This window comes from Rutidosis leptorrhynchoides, chromosome 2, assembly GCF_046630445.1.
Source record: "Rutidosis leptorrhynchoides isolate AG116_Rl617_1_P2 chromosome 2, CSIRO_AGI_Rlap_v1, whole genome shotgun sequence".
Taxonomy (NCBI): domain Eukaryota; kingdom Viridiplantae; phylum Streptophyta; class Magnoliopsida; order Asterales; family Asteraceae; genus Rutidosis; species Rutidosis leptorrhynchoides.
The window spans coordinates 121,379,078-121,386,911 of NC_092334.1; the positions used below are offsets into that span (position 1 = coordinate 121,379,078).

Consider the following 7,834-nt stretch of genomic DNA (forward strand, 5'->3'; position numbering starts at 1 on the left):
AATATTTATCTAATGATATAATATTTGGCTTTTCAGGAATAATTATATTTCAAAGATTATCATATATAATAGTTTAAATAATAGAATTTATTATGTCGTATAACGTTTACCTTTTTGAAACACTATATATATATATATATATATATATATATATATATATATATATATATATATATATAATAAAGCTTAAATTCTGCTAATTCTATATAATCAATTTACCTTTATAAATAAAATTACAATAATTAGTTTTTGAAATCGTTTTCTTACTTTTGAAAATAGGTCATTCGAATATTATGAAATCCAGTTCTCCACTAAATTTTGTCTAACCTTCATCAATTGACACATTTGTTCTTACATGTAAATCACTTTACCAATTATTCCGAATACCGTTAAAAATGAAATGATCTCTTTAATCATACTGGACCTCACAAAAGAGACCCGTACTCATAACACAATGTAACAAATAACTCAATCATTTGATATTGTCTTTTAATTCCGTCGATAACTATATCGAAACAAATACATTCATGTAAAGTATTATACATCCAATACACTGTTAACGTTTTCAATTCATAATAATACTTTCATTATTATTTTCATATCAACCAAACCGTTAAATGTTTTATTAATATTTCTTAATTTAATAATCATGCATATGTATATATTCATACATATCAATTTACACATAATTGTTCGTGAATCATCGAGAGCAGTCGAAGGGTGAATGAATATATGAACACAGTTCAAAGTTTTTGAGATTTCAACATTACAGACTTTGCTTATCGTGTCGGAAACATATAAAGATTAAGTTTAAATTTGATCGGAAATTTCCGGGTTGTCACAATAAATAGTTCTTAGTTGAGTTGAAAGTACTTACTTTAAAATCATCATGACCTTAGAGTTATCCCTACATAATAGGCATGTAACTTCCTGTTACCAATAAAGTAAATTATGACACAAAACATTTATTTATCTGTTAGATTTAGTCACTAACCATGATTACAAAATTTGAAATTTAAAATTTGAAATTTGAAGTTATGTATCATAACAAACATAAAATCCGTCATCATCTTCAAAAACCATAGTTTTAGGATATCTTTGATGATACTTGCTTGTGATGGATAGTATGTTGAAAAGATCTACACGTAACAATAAACCAAAATAAAAAGAAACAAATACTTCTGAACCAGGTACAAATAAGTGAAAACATCCAACATCAACTGTGGAGTTTGATGTCAATCGATCAAATCCAGGTAATACTTAGTATGAATCTGAATTTGATATATAGTAACTCTTGCCATCTTTAAACATATTTAAAATTTAGCCACATTCCATATGCATCAAATGTAAATGTTAATACATATCTATCATTGTTAGAAATTTCCTCCACTGCAAAGACAATTGTTAGTAATATTATAATGAAACACATAAATTAGACAACACCAACAACAATGGGACAACAATCCACACCATCCCGTTTAATACTAACAGGTGTTTTTTCTGTTACAACTATATTTGTGTACTATGCTTTATATATCTATATGAATTTACACTGAATTTATAAACTAAACTCTAATACATTGATTATTCAGATTTAACCAACAGAACTGGAACAACGTTTGTGAATTCATCTATAACACAATCTACATCAAATGTCAAAGAATACATTCTCGAACTGACGACATATACATCGTGTCAATCATCATATAACATTGCAACTCCTGCACCGTTAGCACTATCTCTGAGAATAACAAATCAATCACTTACAAATAGTAACAAACGTTACACTATATCTTACAATAGATCCAAAGGTAATTAATTGGGAGACATATATTATTGAAACTGGTTTAATTTTATTAATTTACATACTTAGTTTTTTAAGATCGGTTTATAGATGCACGATCAAAGCATAATCAATACAACAAGCATTGGAGAAAAAATATTACACCGATACCTTATTGACATTAGTGAACCAAACTTCAATGATCTCTAAAATACATCATTTAAAGGAATTTCAAAGGGTTGTTATTTTAACCTTTTTACATTTGTTCAACTATTATATATTTTTAAAGGTAAATCAATTAATTGTTATTTTTGCCAGACTATGTTGATTACGGAGATCTTACTTATATATGTTCTGCTTGTGGTGCTAAGTTATGGCATAAAGAGACTAAACGTGGATAGCGTACAATAGGTTTGACCTGGGCATTCTCACTATGTTGTTTGAGAGGTAAAATAGCGCTGCCCGAGTTCACCAAATCTCCTCCTAAATTGATTTGGGATCTATATACTAACAATAATCCGAATAGTAAACATTTTATTTAGAATGTCAGATAGTATAACATGATTTTTGCATTTACTTCCATGGGTGGCAAGGTGGACAATCGTGTCAACAATACTCGTCGCCCTTATACATTTCGTATTCGTGGAAAAAATTGTCACGAATATGGAGGTTTATTACCAACGGATGGTCGAAAACCCAGATTCGGACAATTATACATATATGATTGATATCGGCCAAAAAGTTACGTTTTTACCCGTGATATTGAGCCCTAAAACCATAAAATTCCAAACTTTGTCGCCAAAATAATTACTTTGTTGGTTAATTTGGTAGACTTAGTAATTACAAATGCTATGTTTCAAGAATCACTAAAAACGGATGAAAAACGAGGAAAAACGAGCAAAATCGGCTAAGACGATTAACTCGCGTTCAAATAACTTATTTTATAATTTTTGGAAAAGTTTATTTACTTAATCTCATGTTGTAGGATATTTAATTATGAACGTGTAGGTGCAAGAATCGTCAGAAACGGAGCTAAAACGAAGATTCTAGAGCGAAAACGGTGAAAGACAAGAAATCAAGTTACGATCCAGCGAATCAGCAAGCCAAACGGCCTGCCAAACGGGCTACCAAACGGGCTGCCAAATGGGCTGCCAAACGGCCTGCCAGTATGAAAAACGGCCTGCTACACGCCCAAGGTAGACGGGCATGGTAAACGGGCTGACTGGTCAAACGGCCTTGGCAAACGGCTTGCCAAACGGCCTGCCAGCCGTTTGCCAGGAAAATTTTGTCTATTTAAAGAGCTTTTTGCATTCATTTCAACAGACACCAATTCTTCACTTCTCTCTCAAATATCTCTCTATAGTCGCTCTCTAGTGATCTATAGGAGATTAGTTCTCTCTACTTTCTCTCTCTAGATTCTAGAGAGAGAAAAGTACAGAGATTAGGAAAATAATTATCTCTCTATTGTCACTCTCTAGTGATCAATAGGAGATTAGTATGTAGTTAGTAGTAGAAGCTATCGAGCATTGTAACGCTATGGATATTATGAAGAAATATAAGTGTAATTCTGCCGACATTATTCGGTAACATCTATCCTTTCTTTTATTAATTTATTATAATATTCTTGTTAGATGTTTGTGATTTATTAATATTAGAAATGCTTGTTGCCATAATGTGCAAGTAATTGCTTGATTGTTTGCCATGATTTAATAATGTTAGTTTGGGATGATTATCGTTTCGTACTCGCTTTCTGTCTATGATGTTAAACCTCGTTATTATCGTCCTTCCACCAATAAACGTGATTAAGGGTAATTAATTATCTGTGCTTATACATTGGTCAAGGTATGAACCCATCAGAAATACTATAAAGTACATGGGGAATTACTGTAGGACCAGATCAAGACATTGGTCAAGAGTATAAGACTCGAGAAAATATTGTTGCAACAGTAGAGTACAGTGTTGATGTACTATAGGACCACTTGAGCATGGTCAAGGTTAGAAGCTATGGAACCACTATAAGTCTAGTACATGGTGGATAACTAAGGGATTTATTGGGTAGATTTAAGTAAGGGCTGGTTTAAGTCATAAATGGGAATTTAACGCACTACAATACAAACTAAGCTTATAAATCTTTAAGGATGACTGAGAACTATCAGAGGTTCTAATTTGTCTACAAACCTTTAGATTTTATCAAACCATTGACAGAAAGGGATCCGAAACACAACCACTCACTTGGATGATACACTAAGGTGTTAAGAAAGGTTGGATATTATATATATATGGATATGCTACTTTATTCGTGCGCCCAAGGTATGCACTGCATCCAAGATGGGCTGCTTATATTCTTAACCCGGATAAAGCATCGGGAGTTGAGCATAGCCCATCCGATCAGAATGTTCAAAGCCTAGTTCCTCGTGACATGCTAATCGGAAAATCACTTAATAGGGAATCTAGTGTTAACACTGAGGTATATTTATCCAATGAGTGTCTCGCAATCATCCCGACACTACGTTAACTTAAATCATGGTGAACCATGTCTTCTCTGTCCTTAGCTGTTGCATGCTAGCTAGCTTATTTTAATTATATTGTTTTAATATTTTAAATAAAATTATAAATCAAATCAACTCAACTATAGACTTTACACAATTTGATATTCTAGATAGAGTGGTGTCTAGAATAAACCGGTTGGACTTAGTTGTTGGATTTTCCGAACAGTCGCCAATTTATTGGGACCAAAAGGATCCTGCCTCTCCACACAAGGTAAACCTGGCCACTAGTCTTGGATACTAAATTATGTACAAACCCATCTTAATTACTAAATTATCTAGATAAGCTCCGCTTCAAATTTGGCCGCTCAAGGAACGACCCTAGGTCATATTTGCCCTTGCTAACCCATAGGAAGGAATAATAGATTTAGGCCAAGCATATATAAATTAAACAATCAGCTTCTTATGTTGATATCCTGAATTGACGTTTTGTGACCTAACGACACCGCATAAATAAACCGTCCGATGTGGGCATATCAAGGAGAGAGTTAAATTTTTGGCGCCGCTGCCGGGGAGCGGTAGTACGATTTAGAGCCTGTTTAGATTAGTTAGTTTTTAAGAGACCCTTTTGACTGAGACTAGCTTTGTTAGAAGTTACTAGTTTACCGTAGTTAGGTTAGATAATATTAGCTTAATTTAGATTAATTAAAAAGTTTAAAATGGACTTCCTTATTAGTGAACCTTTAGGATGGTTTAACCTACTTACACCGCTGAGAATTCTTCCGACACATCCTTTCTTCTATCCGATATCATACATTATACCCATCCGACAAGATCCACACTTACCTGCCGATAGTTCGACGATGGCCGCACGCATCACTCTCGCTGACATCACCAAACCCTCGTTAGAAGGACGAGAAGGACCGATACTCTATCCAGAGGTTAACGGAGCATCTTTTGTGCTTAAGCATAGCATCATACAACTCATTCAGAATCATTGTCTATTTCATGGCTTACCAATTGATGATCCAAACTCTCACTTAGATAGATTCCTCTCCTTATCCAACTCATATAAGCAAAACGGGGCTGAACAAGATGTAGTTCGTCTATATATGTCCCCTAATTCCTTAACTCTTCATGCAAAAACCTGGTTCGAGGGGTTAGAACTCAACTCTATCACCTCATGGGAGGAAATGGCAACAACTTACTTAATCAAGTACTTTCCCCCATCAATACAAATCAGACTTAGGAATGATATCGTAAACTTTCAACAAGCATACGATGAATCACTCTACACTGCATGGGAAAGATTCAAATTTTTGCTTCGAAGATGCCCAAACCACCGTCTTGAGAGATCTGATCAGATTTTGACCTTCTACAAAGGTCTGAATCAGAACAATAAGTCTACTCTTGATGCTGTTTCTCAAGGTAACTTCATGAACTTCACTGCTGACGAGGCCTGGAGATTGATCGAGGAGATGACTATGCACCATCACGATTGGAACACGGAAGAGCAAATTTCATCAGCAACACCGCTTTCCGCCTCCGATCCTATCGAAAATAAAACCATCAAATTTCTCTCTGACCAAATAGAAAACTTCACCAAAGAAGTCAGAGAGCTAAAGAAACTCCCGCAACATGTGTCTCAAGTGCAATTATGCCAGAATTGTACTGATCCACATTCGGCCAAGGTATACGAGGCTGAATGTGAGGACTCTGTTGTCTACTCCGATAAGATCCTAGCTCATCCGCACACCCAACCTACCAAACCCACTACCCACCAGAGACAAGTCCAGATGATGTCCTACTGCGAATCATCCACATGATCACAGCAAGACAAAACACAGCTGACTTAGTCATGACTAATCACTTGAGTAGTCTTGAAAATCAAATAAGCCAGCTAAATCAACGTTTCGATTCTCTAGGTTGTCCTAAAAATGACTCAAAGGTGGCACATAGCCAACCTTTAGTTTCTTTTAAGGAGAAGAAACTAACTAATACCCGTTCAGTAGTAGTCATTGAGTCATCACCTAAACCCGATTGGAAAGCACCCATTCCATTCTCGGGCCGTCTCAAGCAAAGACATAACAAGATGAAATATTTCAAGCTTGATGGTAAATTTTTGGACACTGTGTCTAAAAATCCTCATAGTTAGAAGTATTTTTGGAAACTCCTATCAACCAAGGATAAGGTACCCGAAGTACCCAATGTCCCGCTGAACGCGGATTATTCATCCATTCTCTTAAATACTCTTCCTGAAAAACTATGGGACACCGGAAAATTTATCCTTCCTTGTTCTACCTACCAATCTGGTACTATCTATTCTCTCGCTGACCTTGGTGCCATCATCAATCTCATGCCCTACTCACTGTTCTAGAGACTCGAAATTGGAAACCTTAACCCTACCAAAATGAGCATCCAGCTAGTTGACCAATCTACTAGATATCCTAAGGGAATAGCTGAGAATAGCTGAGAACGTCATGGTTAAGGTCGACAAATTCCTCTTTCCGACTGACTTTGTGGTTATGGACCATAAATAAGACATGAAAACCCCTATCATCTTAGGAAGGCCTTTCATGAATACAGCCAAAGCGATCGTTGACATTTATTCATGGACTATCACCTTGAGAGCCCGTGGAGAAGAGGTCATTTTCACGATCGACGAGTCTGTATGTCCTTCTGATGGGAACACCGAAGTAAATACCATCTCCACTAGGAAAGTCACCTTATATTCCGAGAATGAAGAGAAGAAGATAGAAGTAGAAGACAATAAGAATAACCACTCCACACTAACCCAATCTTCACTCCCACCTTATTTTGATCTTTTAATGATAGGAGAGGATTTCGTTCTAGAGGAACTCTCTGAACCAATTATTCTTGAAACTCCCGACCAGAGTGACGAGGAGGTGGATGAAGAAATTGAAATGGAAAGCCCGGATGAGAAGAAAGAAATGAAGGATTCTAGGATCGAAGTAGTTGTTAATGTTGCCACCATATTGGAGACTTCAATGGACATTGTCCCACCTCCATCCTTAGAGTACAACGTTACGACCAACCAAAAGTCACTTAGGGGAAATACGGGTTTTGCGTCAGGGCTACCCTATAACCCATCACTCAAATACATAATGACATACACATCAGGAGTGATGAGGACCCCTTTGACCAACCCGCATAAATCAAGGAGGTAGAAGAAGTTGATAGCTTTGTTATACCTCAAGTTAAAAAAAGCATTCACTTCAAACCACATTCTCCTCTCATTGGACATACCTTATTCTATGTTCGCTTCAATCTCATCGGTATGTTCCAATATTACCTATTGTGTCTACTTATGGATGCAAGAGAACCGCCTAGATTTCCAAAGAAATAAGGCTAGAGTCAGGCTCGTGACTCGGATAAAAACAAGCGCTTCTCGGGAGGCAACCTATATGTTTATTTTTTTTTATAGATTTAGTAGTAGTTAGATTAGGATAATTAGGTTAATTGAATAAAGTGAAAAGTGAAACTTAAAATAAAATTTTCAACGTTTCTTAGGAAGAATTCACTTCTCCTACTTGTCTTGAGCTTA

General features: G+C 35.7%; 1 non-coding gene across 1 annotated transcript; it reads right to left on the bottom strand.

Annotated features, from left to right (window-relative positions):
• Nucleotides 1-5,510: 5,510 nt before the first annotated feature.
• LOC139895309 (small nucleolar RNA R71) lies at nt 5,511-5,617 on the bottom strand. The gene has a single exon (XR_011775766.1). It is a non-coding gene; the product is annotated as a small nucleolar RNA R71 (small nucleolar RNA).
• Nucleotides 5,618-7,834: the final 2,217 nt, after the last annotated feature.